Source organism: Sarcophilus harrisii, chromosome 1, assembly GCF_902635505.1.
Source record: "Sarcophilus harrisii chromosome 1, mSarHar1.11, whole genome shotgun sequence".
NCBI lineage: Eukaryota > Metazoa > Chordata > Mammalia > Dasyuromorphia > Dasyuridae > Sarcophilus > Sarcophilus harrisii.
The window spans coordinates 539,596,302-539,616,500 of NC_045426.1; the positions used below are offsets into that span (position 1 = coordinate 539,596,302).

A 20,199-nucleotide genomic window follows, 5' to 3' on the forward strand; every position below is an offset into this window, starting at 1 on the left:
GATGAACTCAAAGGTTTCTTATAGCTCTAAATTTATGATTGTATGATACTAAATTCTACAGCTCTATGATCCTATCTAATTTGGCACCTTTCTTTGACAGTTGGGAAAAAAAGCCTAGAAAGATTAAGCGCCTTGCCTGTTGTCACACAGGGATGTTACTAATAAGTTCACTGTAAAGCCATGACTAGATTTTAACGGCTCCCGGCCCCACGTCTGGTGATCTTTCCACTCAGAAAACTCAGTCCATGATTACTGTAACTTAACTCTGAATCTCTCCAAAATTCAGTAGACAATCTAATTCCAGAATATTTATTCTGGCAACATTATTCACATTCTCCTAAGACACAGAATACAACTCCATACATACCACACCATGGTTTCTCTAATGGTATTCGGGGTCAAGGAAAATCTGACTATTCCCAAACAAGGATTTAAAGGGTACTTTCTGATCACCATTTTATTGTTCCACTACTGCCAAGATAACCTACCATTACCAGGGACTAGTATTAAATTCATCTCTTAAGTAAGAAAATACTCATATCATGTGCTTTATTAGAAGACATTTTCCTAGGCTGTGTGATTCTTTATGGTCCAATGTATTAAAAAATCCAAAAATATCTAAAGGGTTTCAATTTTTCCCATTAGCCAACTTTTAGTTGGTTGTATCCTGTCATCATGTCAAATGTCACAAATCAAAATGAAATGGAATAAACCAGCATGTCTGGAAATATCTCTATCTCAATTACACATTCCCACTTCAGATTTAAGATGTCACCAACAATAAACTATATTGTACTGAGTATATGTTATAATTATTTCTGCTGCTGGGCATTGAGCAAATGAAATAGAGCTGGATTTCATCCTTTAAAAATTTAGCTGGGCTCCCAACACTGCCAGAAAGTTCCCTTATTCTATTCTTATTGACTCCTTATCTCATTCCTTAAAGAAACCTTCCAAACTTCTGGCTCAGTTTTTTTAAGATCCACTCACAGCACCCCTCTCAAATATCCTTGGCAGATATAACAGATGGTTTACTGTGAAGTTCGGGACCGATAACAGGAGCACTCATCTCTCTTCTTACACACTTTGAAATTTCTTGGCATCATCATCAATACCATTTTATGTATCATTATCTTCCAAAGGAAGATATATTCCTACACTTTGCTATGGCCAATCCTTCTTCATGTAGAACCCATCCCTTTTTGCCTCTTCCAGCACTTTGCTCCAGTAATCATCTTTCTCATACATCCTCTTATTTCTCCCTACCCACAAATTCTTTCCTTTCAGACTTCCTATCCTAAAAAGATCATTCTTGACTCTTTACTAGCCCCAGCTACCATCCCAACTCTCTCTCATCTTACCTCCATAGGCAATGTTCTCTTAAAAAGTTATCCACTCGGTATGTCTTTACTTCCTTCCCACCTAGCTCTTCTCAAATCCTTATAAATTCCATCTACGGTTCCATCCCCACAATCCTACTGAAATAGTGTCCAGTCCTCTACTACTTCTGTTTAGCTCAGGGTGGAAAGGAACTATCTGATCCAATATCAGAGGCCAGGTGTGTCAAGTAGGATTTTCATGAAGCACTTAAGAACCACCAAATACTGAAGATGCAGGTTAAACAATGATTACTGTAACTGAACTCTGAATCTTTCCAAAATTCAGTAGACAATCTAATTCCAGAATATTTATTCTGGCAACATTATTTACATTCTCCTAAGGCACAGAATACAACTCCATACATACCACAGGCTTATTAGCACATACCCATGACCCAAAACCATTGGGATGGAGAAAAAATACCAGTAGGATATGCTCCGCTCATATAGAAAATGGCACCTAAATTTTGGCCATATGGAGCAGACTATCTCTCTTTCTCATAATCACTTGTCAAGATAGGATACCAGAGATAGAAGTCCTTTCTTGAGCTAAACTGTCAAGTATTCAAAGTCTACTGCAGAGAACACAAGTCCATTAAGCTGGCCATGATGTTCAAATGCCAAACATGTTTGCCTAAAATTCTATTTTATGGAGAACTTACACAAAGTAAGCACTCACATGGTAGTGAGAATAAGCGATACAAGGACTCTCTTAAGTTCTCTCTGAAGAACTCTGAAGTCGATTTAGTGGCATGAGAGGCACTGGCAAAGGACTGCCCAACATGGTATGCCAACATCAAATACGGCACTATATTCTATGATCAAAACAGAATTGTAGTAGTTCAAAAGAAATGTTTGTATGAACTATTTGAGTCTGACATATCATAGAACATTCTGGGATCATATCTGGTCTGATCAGCCATAGTCAAAAACACTGTACCTTGACCCTAACACAGTGATGCTATTTTGGACCTCTTCAAGAATGAAGGATAACAAACAACCAACATCTAACAAATAAGATAAGATCATGTTTTATCTACATTTTATATTTCTCTAGTAGCTATGACAATGGATTAAAATAGTAAGTACTTAATAAATTTGTTAAATTATTTCATTAAAATGTTCAACAGAATTTTATAAAGGGGCCCTCCAATATCCAATTACAAAATCAACTGATTATTTTAGGTATAATCAAAGAATTGCAGAATTTCATAATTGGAAAGGACCTCAAGGCTTATCAGGTTCAATTCACATAAAAATAAGAATTTTCTATATAATATGTGTCACCATTGTTCCTAAAGCTTCCAAGAGAAATCCTCCAGGAAGGAGGAACACACAATTTGTGTTGCAGCCTCCTCTACATGGTCACAGAATGTTTCTTATACCTTTCAAATTCTATTTCTTCCACATCGAAAATTTCCATTGACAAAAGAGTTAAAACTAAGATGAAGGGCTAAAATTTGGAAGGTGCATCAATTCAAAACAATGATTTTTAAAGATTATTCAATTTTTAAATTTGCTACATTTAGGCAAGCCTTTTAGTCTTTCAGCAACATAAAACAAATACCCTCTCCAGGGTAAACTGATCACTTGAAATCTCATCATGATGAAGAATGATTCAGATTTTTATTGTACCTTCTAAATTTGCCTACAGTTGCCTCTCCTTCTGATTGGTGACCTGGAACTTGGAGCACTGAACTCCTGACAAAGTCTTCCTTTATAGAGCCCTTCCTAGTAAGTCTGATTTTCTGCTAATAGCTCTGCTTGACTTTGACTTCAGAGACACCCTCTGGTGTTTACCTCCCCCATTCCCTTTCCAATTTCCTTCTATGTGATGTTTCCTCTATTAGATTGTAAGCTCCTTGAGGGCAGTGACTCTCTCTCTTTTTTTTATATCCCCAGCTCTTAGAACAGTGCCTGGCACATAGAAGGCATTTAATAAATGTTTACTTAATTGAATTGAAGTTGATAGCATAACAATTTTGTTAAAATGGTAAGCTGCCAGATAGTGAACTTCTCTTGTTCCTCCCTCCTTTCTCCCTACTATATGCACTGCAGATTAACTTTTCCCTGGTTTGATTCTGTCCTGTTCTCATCTGGAATGTGGCTTTCCCTGAACACCACACTGGATAAGTGCTCTGGAGTCTCCCTTCCTGCTCAACTGAATCTGCCTTATATAAATAACATGCATTGTTTTATGTAATAAGTACAATTACAAAATTGATTTGAAAATCTATTTTGTGCTGTTTGTCCTAACTTACAAAACTGCTACCTATGGCTCTGTGTTTGAACTTCCTCTGGCTGTGCAAGTCTTAACTAAGAAGTATAGGGACTTTTCAGGATGTCAGTCAACAATATTAATTAACTACAGTCCCTGTAATGCAGTATATTCTAAAGGTAATATGATATATGCTCCTGACTTGCAGGTACTTATAAAATGTGAGTCCCCATAAGCACAGGTTTTAGAAGGCTTTAAGATCTGTCCAGCAGGGAGAAAACTGTCCTTTAGCAAGGAAGCAAAGAAATAGGAAGCTGAAAAAGATGCCAAGAGAGATGAGGGAGAAAATGAGTTGTGAAGACACAGGTTAGTGGGAACAAAGGTAGATGCCTACCATTTTATTATAACCCACGTTACCACAGACAAAAATGAAATTTTAAGAGCTTTTTTTCTCATCTTTGGAATGTAACTAAACAAGGGAGGTTCTACTGTAATGTTCTCACTTCCCAAAACCATGTGAATCTATATAATGCAAATTGCCTTCATTTTCTTTAGGTAGCAATTAAAAGGGTTAAGGAAAGGTCAAAGAAATCCCTTTTTCAGATTTCTGGAGACAATGTGCCCTGAGCTGCTGACATCCATCAACTGCTAAAAAAAATTTACCCAATTCAACTTATTGAGTGGCTGAAATATTTAAACCAAATGTTCTTTCAATCAAAATAGGGAAAACAAAGTTTCAGTGACATGTGACTTTGTGTTACATGTAAAAGCCAGTCAGATTGTTTATAACTGCAGATGTCTTAACCAACAAGTACTTTGAAGAAGAATACTTTCTGGGGAGCATTTTTTTGTGAGAAGAATTGCAGCAGTTCATAAGATATTTTAATTTGCCATCCTATATTTTTATAGACATCTCTGAACAATTAAAACACTATTGCAAATTGAAATTGCTCATGCCTAGTTGCAAATTTTATTACCACAAATGTGGTCCCTCTGAAGCACTATTAACTTTAATGGTGACATGTTGCTCCCTGCTTATGAGTCATCCTCAGTAAAATAATTCAAAGATCATCTCATCAGTGGTAGAGAGGGAATGAACCAAAAAATAAGGGTGAAAACAAGAGCCAACGGAGAGAAAATAGAATACAGATTTTAAAGGAGGAGAAGAAAGATAGCATGATCAAAGTACTAAAACTAATAATAAAAACTTGAGAAGAAAATAAGTTGAATTAAGGCTAGTAGGGTAGAAATTTTTAAAAATCTGTATTATCTTACAAAAAGATGTAAGTATAAATTCAGTGCCTCTGGATACAGTCATAGAGATTAAAGTCATTTCTAGAAAGTGTTAGAGCAAGAACTTAAAATTAGGTCTTCTGAGTCAGAGATTAGAATTGCTTGAGACCCTCATTTTTACAGGTTGATATAACTGAAGTCTAAAACAATTAAGTGGCTAAGACAGGATTTGAATCTTATTTCTCTCTCACCATACCCATCACTCAAATGAAAAGCACCCATTCTCAACAGCAACCCATTCAGCACTGCTGACTTTTATTAGGTAGGCATGAATGTTTCAAAACACCAGTAGTCCTTATAATCACATTGAAGAGGGATATTTATAAAGAGTTTTGGAATAAAGGTAAATTTTTTTATTTAAAAAAAATCTATGTAACACTAATATTTGTATGAATTATATAATGTAAAATATGGAAGGAAGATAGAAAAGGCTACAATCTAATTTTTATTATTCAGTAAAGTCTTTAAGCAAATCTGGCATCAGACTGCATATCTCCATTATATCCACTATTCAAAGTCATGGTCTCTTAAAGTAAATTTGTCATGTGGAAATGGATATAATGGTCATGACTTTTTTTTTTGAAGAATTCTCATACAAATTTATGCAACTGCAACTAATTTTGCTTTTTAATCTTTCTTAGTCTTCATTGTCACAAGCATCAGAGACTATACTATGTCCTCAAACCATTCTTTATACTGTAATTTTTCCTTCCTAAGACTTGCTCAAATAGTTCTTTATTAAGTTTTTCCATTGTAAATGAAAAAAAAAAAAAAAGCTAGAAAAAAAGTTAAGTTGTGGTCAAAAAAAAAAAAAAAAAAAAAAAAAAGAAGCAAGCCTCCAGCCTCCATATTAATCATGTTCACCACCATCATTGAACTTTAGATGAATTTTAATTTCATTTCTCATAGGCCTCCAGGGTAAAATCACAGTCAGTGAAATAAAGTCACTCTTTCAGTTGAGCAAGGACTGGAGTTTAGAAATAGCAGAGTGCAAAGAGGAAAAGTAGAAGCTGAACCAGGAGTTCAAAGGAAAAAATGTCAGTGAAAAAGGAGCCAAAGCCAAGTTTAAAGGGAGAAAAGGAGCAGAAGAAACATTATCTTAGCAACATTCTTATTCGTTTCTGCTACCTAACTTCCAGGTCTCTTCTGAAGCCCTGGCAAGAAGCCAAGACAGCTGGGTGGGTCAAGGTAGGATGAACTAGGACCAAAAAGTCTGCAGAGAAGTTTAAAAGCTCTGCCCTAATAGTTTAGCCTTCCCACCCCCTCCCACATCCCTCCTGGGGCCCTTCAGGGTCATTTTTTTCTTCCTGTGGTCCCATGAACCATAAGGTCATTGGTAAGCTTGGCACAGACTCTCATCCCACAGTGAAAATAGGCCTCTGAAGAAGGCAGAAGCCATAGCCAGGAGAGAACCCCTTTGTAGACAGACTTCCGAGGAGAATTAGCTTCTTGAAATCTTTGCAAAAAAAAAAAAAAAATTACACCATAAAACAACTGCTCCTTAATGTTTCAGAGCCTAATTAGCCTCATGTCCCTGATCTACACAGAACTTCAGTCCGATAATGACCAATCTACTTTGTTCTTCCCTGCATAGAACAATTCCATAAGTACTCTTGGTCAGAACTAGGTCATAAACTTATCCACTGAGAAGCATTATTGTCATTTCAAATGCCTTAGTCTGTTCAAGAGGTTACAATAATAAAGGAAGCCTGAAACCATACTTTCAAATCTTGGCAGTCTGGCATGTGCCTGCCATTCTGGGATATTGGCTCATTATCCATCATCATTTGATTCCTCCATTTTTTAGCCATCTAGGATTGTCCTTTTTTTGTCTCTCTTGCCCCCCCCCCCCCAAGATACTTTGATGTTATACCATATCCGGATTAGTACAAAAGTATCAAAGTTTATTTATCATTTATTCCAACTTCAAATTCACAGTTCCATGCACAGTTGTCACCATTTCAAAAAAAAATATTAAAATGTTTAACTCCTGCCAAAGTTTATGGGCTAGTTACATCCTGCCACAGAAGGGGAGGGAGATGGGTAATGTGACTAGGAGAGAGAGAGAAACACAAGAGTCTGAGAGCTGGGGAGATGTTAACTACTTTGTGTCTTTTTTTTTTTTCTATTCCATAAAGACTCTGGCAAGAAGCATCCCATCTCCTTGTATTCCTTACTTCACCCTCCCTGCAGAGGAGGATAAGAGGAAGAATGGTATACCTCCAAAGGGTAATCAAACTGTCTCATTCACTTTCTCTCCTCCCACACACCTAAAAGAAGTTCCTCTTTCCTTCACCCAGGGACCACAGGGACAGATGCCAAAGCGGTCTGTCTCTTCTTTCTTGGGTGGGGAGTCACTTCAAAGAGTGGTCTTAATAGAATTCCTAAGTTTTCATCCATTTCAATCAGGCTTCCCCCCGCCCCCAATCTTATTCCACCCTCACATTCTCTAGCCCCAAAGGATTACAGCCCAAGGCTATGAAAGTACTACAGTGAACCCTTTACCAAAGTGAGAATTTTGCCCCTGTCCCACTCCCAGGAACATGCTCAAACCCCTCCCTAAATGAAGGAGGAAATATTCCAAGACTGCTCATAACCAGGATCTTTAGTGTAGACGCCTGTATTTCAGTCTCAGGAATTGGGCCCCCTCTTCCTTTCCTCCCCCTCAATAATTCCATCAGGAACAGGATAGGGGGTGGGGAAGAAACAACCAAACAGCTGCATCCCACTCCTACCCTATCTGATCAAAGGCTCCAATTTGTTAACTTAACCTAGAAAGCCCCCGAGGTATTATACCAGAGAGTTCCTCCACCCAAACAGAGCCTCTATGTTAGGTTTTTGGACTTTTTTTTTCTTTTCAGTGGGCAGGCAATGTAAAGGGGAAATAAGGACAGATGTGCTCAGAACGGAAATACTGCACAACACTAACTTGGCTCTGTGAAGAGTCAGATTATAGGCCCAACACCTCCAATTCTGTCCAAGTGGAAAAAGAAACTACAGGGTGCAACCTTTCTCCAGCTGTGTGAACTCTGCTGCCCAGGGATTCTGCCAACCAAAGGGGATCAGCACAGCACTGAATTGCTATCCTCAGTCCCCAGCTGCCCTAGATTTTTTTTTATCCTCTTGTTTTTTTAGTTCTTTTGGTAAACTGATTCCCTCCATAGCCTAGTCTTCATTGTTACTGTAATAGTTGCAACAAGGTCTCATGATTACTTTAAAATTTGTTTTCTTGGTGTGAAAGTATTCAATATTAGCATGAAAATTAAGGAAAAGCCCTCTCCAGCAGCTGAACTGTAGCCAAAATGTTCATATTAATGCTGATATAAGAGTTCTTTAAGCTGTTTAAGAAGTGATAGACCTAAGAACCTTCATTTTAGTCTGATAACATTCCATGTTTCCCATTTAAAAAATAAAGGGCAGTTTTTCAATATCACCTTGAGAATACACGTGATAAGCATACAATAAGGTAAAGTTACAAATCCCAAAATGCATGTTCAGTAAAATATCAGTAACTCAGATTAATAAGCATGAAGGTTAACCTGCATTAAACTATTTAGAATGAAAAAAAAAAAAAACGATTTAATTATTTCCAACTGAATTCAATAGGATGTAAGACTGATAGCATGGTACTGTGGAAAGGTGCCAAATTTGAAGGTAAGGATATAGGTACAAATCAAGTGATATTGATGAAACTTAATCTCTTGGCCTCAGTTCTTCCATCTATAAAATTCAAGAATTGGCCCAAGTGACCTTTTAAGGCCACTCCTATGTCAAATAATCCTACCTGGATCAAAGTTAACAAAAATTATCAAGCTGCTTTAAGTTCTTGGGAACAATCAGAAGAAATTAGTGGCAATTATTTGTCATAAAAATATCAGTTGAAAATATGCAAATATTTCCTGCCAAAATGTTTTACACAGGAAAACTATATCTGTACTTTTAAGTAGGTAAAATATACTCCCTAATAATTTTATTTATATCAATCATTTATTTAATAAACTCCTTTTGTCACATGAAGGTAAACTTCTAGAATTCCAAGTTGTTAAGTGGTCAGTTTAATTTGATGCTAAAATATTTCTTCTTACTTTACCCTCTCTACCCCACAACTGAAAGAAGAAAAATTGAAAGACTAGAGACAAGAAATGGTATGATGAGCTTAAAAAGAAATATGGGATTTCAGGAGTCCTATGGAATAAGGCTCACATATTTCTGTTCCTGTAAAAACAGAGGCAATGTGATTTGCATAATAATTATTGCAAATAATAGAGGACTTGATAATCAGACCTGCTCAAAAATTAACAATATTGAGTAGTTTCTTCTTTAGAAAGAGTATAGGAATTTAACCATTTTAGAAAACAGATAATTTACTGACATACACTTGTTTTCCTTCCCTGACAGAGTTGTCCAGATTCTCCCAGATCCATAGGTTTAGCAGATTTAAGTTAAATTTATAGGTTTAAGAAGTCAAGTCAACAAACATTTATTAAGCATCTGCTATGTGGCAAGCAGTCTACCAAATACTGGAAATACAAAGAAAGATCCTCCTTCTCTCCTCCCCATCAAAAAAGTTCCTGATTTCAAGAAACTCGAATTCTAAATGATGCAGTGGTTAGTGACAGACATGAATTCAGAAGAGCTGAGTTCAAATCCAGCTTCAGATATTTCCCAGCTATGTGAGTATAGGCAAGCCATTTAACCTGTCTGCCTTAGTTTCCTCATCTGTAAAATGAAAATAATAATACACCTACCTCCCAGGGTTATGGTGAGGATAAAATAGGATAATATTTATTCTAATAGGAAAAATAATGTACAAACTAAACATATTCAGGACAAATTTGAGATGATCTCAAAAGGAAGAAGCATGAAAAGGAAGCAAAAAAGGCTTTTTGTAGTAGCTAAGTACTTAAGTAAAAAACTTAAGATTTAAAGGTAGCTAGGGATGCTGTGTGAGCTAGGCAGGGAGGGATAAAATTCTAGGCATGAGGGACAGCACATTTAGGAGGTGAAATGTTTTTATCATTTTAGAAAGAAATCCAAGATTATTGAATCATGTTTTCTACATGGATGGAAGTAAGAAATCTAGAGAAATAGGAAGAGACTAGGTTAAAAAAAGGTTTTAAAAACCAGATGATTTTGAGATAATGGAAACAATGGAGTTTATTGAACAGGGGAGTGATATGATCAAACTTGGACTTGACCAATCATCAGTCTTTGCAACAGTCCAGGAATGAAGTGATAAGACTCTATAATGGTAATGACAATGATAGAAGAAGGAAGGATATATATATATATGTGTGTGTGTGTGTGTGTGTGTGTGTGTGTGTGTGTGTGTGTATATATATATATGATGTGTCAAAGTAGAATAAACAGAATTTGGTCAGGAGTTGGAAAATTGGATAATAATTTGACTAAACAGAAATGGAAATTTATATATTCGATTTGCAAACCATGGTTCCTAGACTTCATTTGAACAAATCAACCTACAGAGAATTCAGACACTTCCATTTCATCTAGAGCTTAGAACCACAGTGATGATTTAGTCCCATAAACAAGACCATAGAATACTACAGATGTTCAATCAAAATCAAGGGCAGTGGGCCAAAAGCTGAGTAACTTTTACCTCCCAACAGCAACCTCAAATCATCCTGGGATATGCTTCCTGAAATCCCTAACAGAAGCAATACACAAAACTAAATTTAAATGTCTCTTGGACCTCGGTTTACATAAATACAAATGAGTAGTCCTTCCTAATTCATCTTCTCCTAATGTTACCCATGAGGCTATGATATCACGATAACTACTCACAGAACTCTATTTAGCCTTCTTAGAGCTAGTTCTCAATTCATTTTGAATCTCTGATAAATAACCCATGTACAACATGAATGTATCCAGATCTCAGCAATGTCCCAAATGATGAAATAAATCTTAAGTGACATCATTCCTATCACTACTATACAGAAAAGGAAAAATAATGTTTAAAGGTAGTCTGGCATTAGAGGGAAGCTGCTGAAACATTCCTCTCCTGCACAAGACAGAAACCTCAGTTTTCTAGTAAACAATACACCACAATGCACACCTTCTAAGAAGAAAAACAAGGAACACCCACTTTCAAGAAGCAGATTCTGAAAAACCAAGTGTTTCTCCAAGAGTTCACAAACTTAAATTATTCTGGATATAAGCCTTGGGAAGGCTAGCAGGATTCCCTTATAGATGTACAAGAATAGACATTATCCAAGCTGTATACCTACATATTCTTCATCCCACATACCTTACCCTCCTTGAATAAGGAGATCAGAAAGAGAGTTTTTAAAGTTAAAGATCCAAGTGCCAACATTTCTGAACATCCAACTAAGGATCCAATAGTCCAGATTTTCACTGGAGGACTCTACAATAAGCTTCATTGAAGGAAAAGGAATTTCATGATAAAGAGAGGGCGGGTCACTATGATTTAAGCTTATTATCTAGAGTGTCAGAAGTCCCAAATTTACATCAAAACAAATGAAGTACCATTTCATTTTGCCCCATATTTATTTATTTCCTTAGTGTTTGAGTACAGGCTTCATTCTGTCACAGTCACATTGAAACCCAATAATTGTTCTCTATCTGTAATACTTTCTGCAGCTCCATTCAGTTAAACCTTATTCTTCAAAATGTGCTTACTCTAATATTGACTCATGTGAATAGGGAAAAGCCATCTTAACTTAAATAAGGATGCCAACATTTTTTAAAATTGATACTGTGAAAGGTGAGTCCTTTTATGATGTGACATGGCTTTTGTTATTAACAGAGGCTAATCTGGACAGAAAATCAAACAAAGTCAGGCATAAAAACTTTTAAGTACAACAAAATATAACCCACAATGGCAATCATTTCTTTCCCTACCTGAGAAGCACTTATCAGTCATTCTGGATGTCTTGTGATCATGCTTCAGCAGCCACCCAGTAAAATAAGATTTAGCTAATTCCTGTGAATTTAAAAGAGAAGGGCAAATGTCATACTGTGCAAAACACAACATCACAAATATCAAAAGAATATATATTTTTTTAACAATTTGAAACAAAATAACCAATCTAAGCAAATGCTGAAGAGATGTAATAACTATCAGCAGAAACTTCGGATTGTTTCTTTACTACTATACTGTACATATTTGATCAATTACTATTTTTTCAGTAGTTTTGATTTCCAAACAGACTTAGGATATACTGATGACATGAGAATGACTTCATCCTTGGACAGGAGACCCACAGGAAAAACAATATTCAACAGCAGAAAACAGCAATGCATTTTCCAGACATACCCTGGAATGACAGCCTTACACTGCATCAAAATAAAAGCCACTCCTGGCTTCTATTCTTTTGCCTCCAAGAACTTTTATTGCAGTTCACATCAAGAGAAAAAAAGTTTCCAGTTCTCACAGGAAAAGAAAGAATGACTTTCAAATTATGTATTTTTTGAGAAAATGACTTATTAATACTAAATATGAAACACATGTTTCTCTCAGAAGTTGTTTTCTCTTCCAATGGGAAAGAGTTCCATGTTTCACAGTTATGCCTTTTCTCATGAAAGGCAAATAATTAATATTGGCTCAGTTTGTGCCAAGCCTATTTATCATACTTTAACTAATGAAGATCTCAAAAGGCAAAACTGATTGTCTCACTTAGAAGACAGACACAACAGCTGAGAGTTAGTGGCCCTGACCCAACAACAAGGGATATTTACCTAAGAATATCCTCTGGGACTTGGAGGAATGGAAGATTTCAGCCACCTGAAACTGCATTTTCTTTCCAGGGATCCTTTTCTTCCCATTTCATCTCTGAATCACTACATATTTCTATAGTGTTTAGACACTTGCTAATAGAAGAAAAAGGATTTTTTTTAGTGGGTCGTGGGGTGTGTGTGTGTGTGTGTTTGTGTGTGTGTGTTGAAGTGAGAAGAAGGGGGGACCTTCAAGGATATATGATGCTTTCTAGAACATAAAAAAGGTACTATTGTCCATTGATATGCCCAAAGGCCTGTATGTGTAGAGGACACTATACATCCTAGAGTAAATTCAACCTTTACCCATCACTCCCTCCCTGTTTTTTCCTAATGTATGTCACAAAATTGTCTTCAGGGAAGGTGTGAGATACAATTTCTCAGGAGGTCCTATCCAATTTCCTAGCAATCTGTAACACATGAAAGAGCACTCTGCATTCTGTCACTGTGATACAGTTCCTTCTCACAGATACCACAACTGTCAGTCTCACCCTAAATAAACAAACAGAGTGAGCTAAGCACAGGTCCCCATGCAATTCATTCAGAGGATGTGACTGTAATGGCAATGTCTGGTGATTGCATTCAATTATCTCTTATTGTTAACAAAAACTAAAAGCAGTGGAAATAACCTCCTTTTCCTACCTGTCTCTCTCATAACAGCTTGTTTATTACTGACACTGTTTATGCATGTTTAAAGTAATGATTAGGGTCATCACAGCCATCCAAAATGTAGGTAACTGAAAGTAATTCCATTGTTTTTGCATTGTTTAAAAAAAATCATGATTTCTGGAAAACTAATTCTGTCAGGAAGTTTGAATATCTTGGCAGCCTAGGTTGATTTTTTTTTCTTTTTCCTTGTCTGGACCTATGATTATCTGTATAAGGAACTTTCTCTGTGAAGAAACTTCATTTGCCAATAACTATCAGGAAGTATTATGCTTAAAGTTACACTGCGGCTAAGTGCCAGTGACAAGATCTGAACTCAGACCTTCTCAATTCTCAGTTCAGCAATATATTCATCACTCCATCTAGCTTGCCTTTGACTTGTGGATCAAAGGCAAGACTTGAATGTAGGTTATCTGCAAGATCAGCTTACTGTTTAGAATAGTACAATTTTAAAATAACTAACCATTGTCAGTGAATTCAGTGGCAATTTTAAATTAATTCCTTCTCTTAAAAGAAACAGTTTTGTCAATACTTGCTACTTGAGGTCAAGAAGACCTTACTTCAAGTCTCACTTCTGATATATAACAGATCAAATGACTGATCTTCATTGATGAAGGAAGCTTCCACACAAAGAATTCCTCTACTGATAAAATCACAAGAAATCAAAATCAAAATAGTGAAATTCTGCATACAGTTGTATTAATCCTGACAAAAGCATAATCCCTCAAGAGTAGGAATTCAATAAATATCTAATGATCTGATTTTGAAAGTATTCAATTCCAAAATCTTAACTCTGAAAAGACAGACCAGTGAGAAACCAGAAAGCAAACTTTTGTCCTCATACCCCAAATTAACTGCATGAGATCTTGACTAAGTTATTTAGTCCTTGTGTTGCAGTACCCTCGTCAGTCATTTGAGAAAAAATACTACCCGTTCTACATATCTTACATTTTAAAATTAAAAAGTTATATAAAATCACTGCTATTAATTCAAATTATGTCTAAATAGAATTTCAATAAAATCATCTCCTACTGATTTACACTGAGAACAAAAAGATGATAAATCTCCCTTTTTAACTTTTAAATAGTTATGAAAGATATTCCCTTTTATATGTGTACCTTCCCTCTCTAGTAATTTGAAAACACTTAAAATGCACTGAAAATTCCTACTTTTAAAAAAGTATAGATTTATTATTTTGCCAATAAGAAGAATTTCTTGATCAATCTGATGAACTTCTAATCAGTTTATTCAATTTACATGGCCTAACTCTTTGAAGTCAAGAAAACATGTCCTTGCAGAAAGTGGGGTTGTGCCATTTGGTACCTTGTTAAGATTGGTTCCTGACTGGGTTTCACAGACTGGGGTTTTCCCCAAGATAACTGTCTAAGATTCTGGGGAGGATTGACTGGAGTTAGAGAAGATAACTTCTCTCGAAAGGCCTATGAAAATAAGATAACAGAACCATTATGCATTTCAAACTTCTTGATTCACTTTTTCTCTGTTCAGGAACATGTCTATGAGCTATCTATGTGCAAGGGAAAGCTTTGCCTAAACATCTCCATTTAAGGCAAATCAATAAGTATGTGCCAGGCACTGTGCTAACTGTGAAGGATACAAAAAAGGTAAAAAAAAAAAAAAAAGTTATACCCCAAGGAAAAGTGATGGCTGCCTTTGATCAGAAAAATATAAGAATTAAAAAGTGTTTACCCACAGCTTTCTCAGCATAGATCTGAGACCAGAAATCTAAGAATATACTTCCCAAACCTAAGAAATGGCAGCCTCCGGGGCAATAAGAACCTAACTTTAGAAGCCAATTTGCTTGTTTACTAGGCCCAAGACAGGCACTCATGGATAATGTTCCTATATCTTATCCTCCCAAGGGACTTTTTTTGGAGTTTGGTTTCTTAGGCAGTATGATCCCCAAATCTAACCATGTTAAAAAGAAGGGAGATTTCTTAGGCAGTACCTGCCTTGTGGGGCTTCTTTCTGGATAATTTCAAGATCCAGAGTCATAGACTGACCTTTTGGCCCAATAATTGGGAATTCTTCACTAATATAATTCTGAAATCTAGGTTTCTGGTCGGATGAGAGAGAGCTCTTAGGCAAAAAATTTCAGAGGAACATCCCATTTGAAGAAAGAAGAGGATTAACCACATGACCCCTGTGCTATAGCCAGAGAAACTGTAAGGATTAGACATATTATTGGCAAGTAATTGTCTGGAACCTTGCCATTACCACCATCAGAATCACTACCACCACCACCAATTAATCTCTCTCTCTCTCTCTCTCCCTCCCTCCCTCCCTCCCCTCTCTCTCTCTCTCTCTCTCTCTCTCACACACACACACACACACACACACACACACACTTACACTTCAGTGAATTGTTCAAACAGCACAAATCCAATAGGAAAGGGATTTCCCATCCAGCAGCTCATGAGTAAATTTGCTTCCTAGGAGAAATTCAAATCACATGAGTACTATGAGTTTGAGAGGATATGTGTTGGACCCTTTGGGGGAATTAGAAATATGCCAAAATATTGAGCATAATTCCAAATTCAGTTCTTACTAAGAAAAAAGATGCAAAGAGTGCTCTGTGTGATTTTGAGATCTGCATATGGACTAGAAAGAGTCCTTTCTATCTTTGGTATTTTCAAATAGAGTAAAATAGAGGCTATCTTAATTTTGGTACCTTGAGCAACAATCTGTGGAAATCTAGACAGGAGGCTAAACCTAAGTTATATTTAGAGATTTTTGCAAGAGTAAACTCCAGTGGCGGCAATAAGCCAAAGAAAGACATTGAATCTAGTCCATGTGAGCTGAGTAGATTGTGGGGCCCTGGACCATAGTCTATACAAATAATCTCTTTTGTAAAATGAGAGTACTAGATGTGAAGTCAAAAGATCTGGGTTTGAATCATATATGACATATAATACCAATTTAATCTTGGGTAGGTTGTTTTGCCTCTCTTGGCCTCAAATTCCTAATTTGCAAATGGCTGCAGGGAAAGAGATGATCTCTAAGATTTTTTCCTGCACTACAACCTATAAATAATTAATTCTCACCACCTAGTAAAATTTAATAAATGCTTTATCTATCTATGTATCTAACATTTAATTGAGCTCTTTTGTGATGTCAGATTTTCATATCTATTTTTAATTCATTCAGTAATTATGAAACACTATAATGAGGTCAGCACCACGATGGACATTGCAAAACATCAGTAAAGTGATTTCTGCCTTCAAAGTTCTAGTCTAGCTGAATTGTTTTTAATAGTGGGCACACTATAGTTGATATCTGACTAATTTAATTTAATGTGGCCATGGTTTTCCTTTTCAGAGAGAAAGGGGGATTTAATTTCCTTTTTACACAAAAAGAAACAGAGACTCCCAAACTAAATAGCTAAATTCTTACTTGGCCAGGGATAGACAGAAGATTAAAAGCATAACAAAGTGAATGATCCAATAACAAACAAAATAAAATAGGAATCCATCAGTTACTGATTGGTATCTTGTGCACCCAACTTACAAAAATGAGCTAAAAGACTTCCTCCTACTCCTTTCCCCCATCCTCCTCCAAAAGAAAGAAATTATAGATCTCACAACCCCTCTGACATTATCTGCTGCTTTTACAAAACAGCTATAATTTGGCTACTTTTTCACTCATCCTTTCTACCTCTTTTTAATTTTCATTTTACTTATAGTAGTTCCAAAAATATCAGCATTACAAAGTCATTTGGAGTGAACAGAGGTTAGCAAACATGTTCAGGCACTCACATATCAATTTGTTATATACTTGGCTTGTGGTTATTCAAATCCCAGTACGAGAGATTTAATAACAATAGATTGGAATGAATTTACCTATGCAAAACTCAATTTCTGGTTTCTCTTCTAGAGGCAAAGAAAATCTAAGAGCTGAGTAATTATTTAATGAATTTCCCTAGTGTATACTACCATGTTTGAGCCTATAGTATATATTAACTAAGAATCCCCATCAAGTCCCCTAAAACTAATAATAAGAACATTAGTTCCCAAAGGAGCACAGCCCAGAAGGGCAGATAGAGAAAGGAGCCCTTGAAAAGTTTTGCATTGGGGTCTGAAGCAAATCCCATCTTAGGGAATTCAAAGACACACTTTGGGCGAATATGATCAAAACTGGATCTCTACATTGCCAAAATCTTCAGGCAGCTTTTATTTATATAAAAAAAACTTACATTTTTATGATACCTTTCGAAATTTTTTTTCCATATTATCCCATTTGACTCTCAAGACAATCTAGCAAGATGCGTATTCAAGTCAAAGTTAAGGATGGAAAAGATCATATAATGCAATCTTCTTATTTTATAGATCAGAAAACTTGTTCAAAATCTCAGGGTTAAGAACCAAAAATAGATCTTCTAAGAATAATATCCTTTTTTGTTTATTAACAAATATTACTTTTACTCTTTCCTACTCTCTATTACAACAACAAAGAAAAAGAAAACCTTTGCATATGCATGCCCAAGTAAAATAAATTTGTTCATTTGCCATATCCAAAATTATATCACTTATTTTATGTTTTGGTCCATCATCTGTCTTTCAGAGAGAGTGTGCTATATTGCTGATCCCCAGTAATCAGGGTTTATCAGTTTCATTTTTCAAACTTGTTATTCTTTCTAATGTTGCCATTATATAAATTGTCGGCCTGGCTCTGCTCACTTCACTCTGCATCAGTTCATTTAGATCTTTCAAGTTTATTTAGAAACTGTCCATTTCATCATTTCTTATGGGGCAGCAATATTCCATTACATTTATATACCATAATCTGTTTAGCCACATTTTCCACTCTACTATGCTACTACTCAGTTATTTCCATTTGACTATTAAAGAAACTGAGAAATTTAGAAACTTTTCCTAAATAACAAAGCAGGTTTGCTACAAAGTTGGAAGTAAAATCTAGATATCTTGGCATCTAGTTCACTGCTCTTTTGAACTATGAAGCTATTTATATAGGCCCTCTTTTGAAAATCTCAAATGTCCTTCTTAGAAATGTAAAGACCAGAGCTTAGCAAAAACAAAATGTTTATATGTAAATTTGAAATTCAAAGAAAATATCTTAAACTAATCAATGCCTCTCAAGTATAAATGGTAAGTTGATTTAAAGCCCAAGTGTTTGAGTAAGGCTACTACAGGCTACTGGCAAGGCATTCCCAAAAATGAATTCACAAGGAGAAGTAACACCCTTTATAAAAATATATTAAATTCTAATAAGAAATGTCTGAGTATATAGTTGGTTGGCTTTTCCTGTGGAATGCTTTTGCCCATGAAGGTGAAATAAGGGGCACTGCCTCAAAGTTAACTTGCTATAACTTGGCATTGAGCTATCAAGTTATTTCCTTACTTTTGGGGAACACGGTATGACCCCAGAACTGCCTGTAAAAGATTAAGTATGCAGACATGCATGCATGCATGGATGTACGTACACACACACACACACACACACACACACACACCCTTTCTTCACTCATCCTGGAAAATCTCTCCATCCTGTTGCCCCAACCTGTAATTGTTGGGGTCCTTCAGAAACCTCCACTTTGAAGAAGTACTCCGATCAACCCTGCTGGCCCCATTCCTGACTCTCTGGTCTTCTCCTCCACATTCAGTACTCTTCTCAGTGTGGAGATGCTTCCACCACCCTGACTTTCTACTCTAAGTGTTGAGTGTTTCCTGAAACTTCCATTTTGTGAAAGTATCTAAATCAGCCATTCTCCCTCTAAACCCAGTTTTTAACCATGAATCCCTAATCTATTTCTCCAAACCTTTCCTCATCTACATCCCTTGTAAATTCTATTTTATGTATTATCTTCTTTGTTGTATCCTCCTTTCTAGAGCCTCCAAGTTGGGATGACAAAATGTACCATTGCTTTCTCGAGCCCCCACACCAGGGTGATTAAAATATCCTGCTTTCTAGTGAAGAAGTGATGAAGTGGGACTCCTGAGGAGGGTGGGAAAATGGAGTCTGTTTATTTCAAGGATTTTCCCTTTTTTATACCTTCATACCCTTATGTAACAAAAACACTGGGCATGTGCCAAATGTATACTGTGCACATGGGACCACACTTCTCCATTAGAATGTAAACTTTTTACTAGTATTGCCATTCTTTTTCCTTAGCACAGTGGGACCAGAACAGAGTAGATGCTTAATAAATGATTGTTCTTGTTACCAGTTGCCTAAGAGAGTAGCCCATGAACTAAATATTAATTCATTTCCAACTTCCCACCTCAAATCACTTCTTTTTGCTTTCCATTCTCTCTTCTTTTGTGCCAGTCTTAGAAGAAGTGGCTTTTCTTGCAATATGCAACTTCTCTTCTTGGCCTCTCAATTCCATTTCTTCCTATCACCACTGTAAGCTTGTCTTTTTAACCACATTTATCTAACTAAACCAGGTTTTCAATCTCTCCACCAAGTTCTTTACAATGACTTACAAACAAGGCTAGAGCAACTCTGTCATTTAAAAAAATAAAATCTAAAATCATCAACAATCCAATGTATGACTCCAAAAGCTTCTTTTTAATTTGTTCAAAACAGAACTCATTCTCTTTTCTCCAAAGTATTCCTCCTTCTCCTGACTTCCCTAATTCTTATGAAGGACACTGTAATTCTGCTGATAACCCAAGTCCACAAATCTGAAGTTATCCTTGTCTCTATTTCTCCACCTCCCAAGTGTAATCAGTTGCTATGTCAATTATAATCAAATTATCTCAAATTCATTCCTATCTCTCCACTCAAATAGACATCTCCCCAGGTTAAGGTTCTCTTACTTGGAAGGCAACAGTTTCTTAAACTAGTCTCCTTGCCTTGAGACTCTTCCTCCTCTCAGTTCATCATCTCTCAGATGACAAAATTATATTC

At 36.2% G+C, this 20,199-nt stretch overlaps 1 long non-coding RNA gene across 1 annotated transcript in view; it reads right to left on the reverse strand.

The window, feature by feature from the left end:
* Positions 1–10,225: 10,225 nt before the first annotated feature.
* LOC116420630 overlaps positions 10,226–20,199 on the reverse strand; it is a 148,473-nt gene continuing 138,499 nt past the window's right edge. The window contains exon 3 of the long non-coding RNA XR_004231007.1: positions 10,226–11,854. This is a non-coding gene — a long non-coding RNA (uncharacterized LOC116420630). The remainder of the gene's footprint in view (positions 11,855–20,199) is intronic.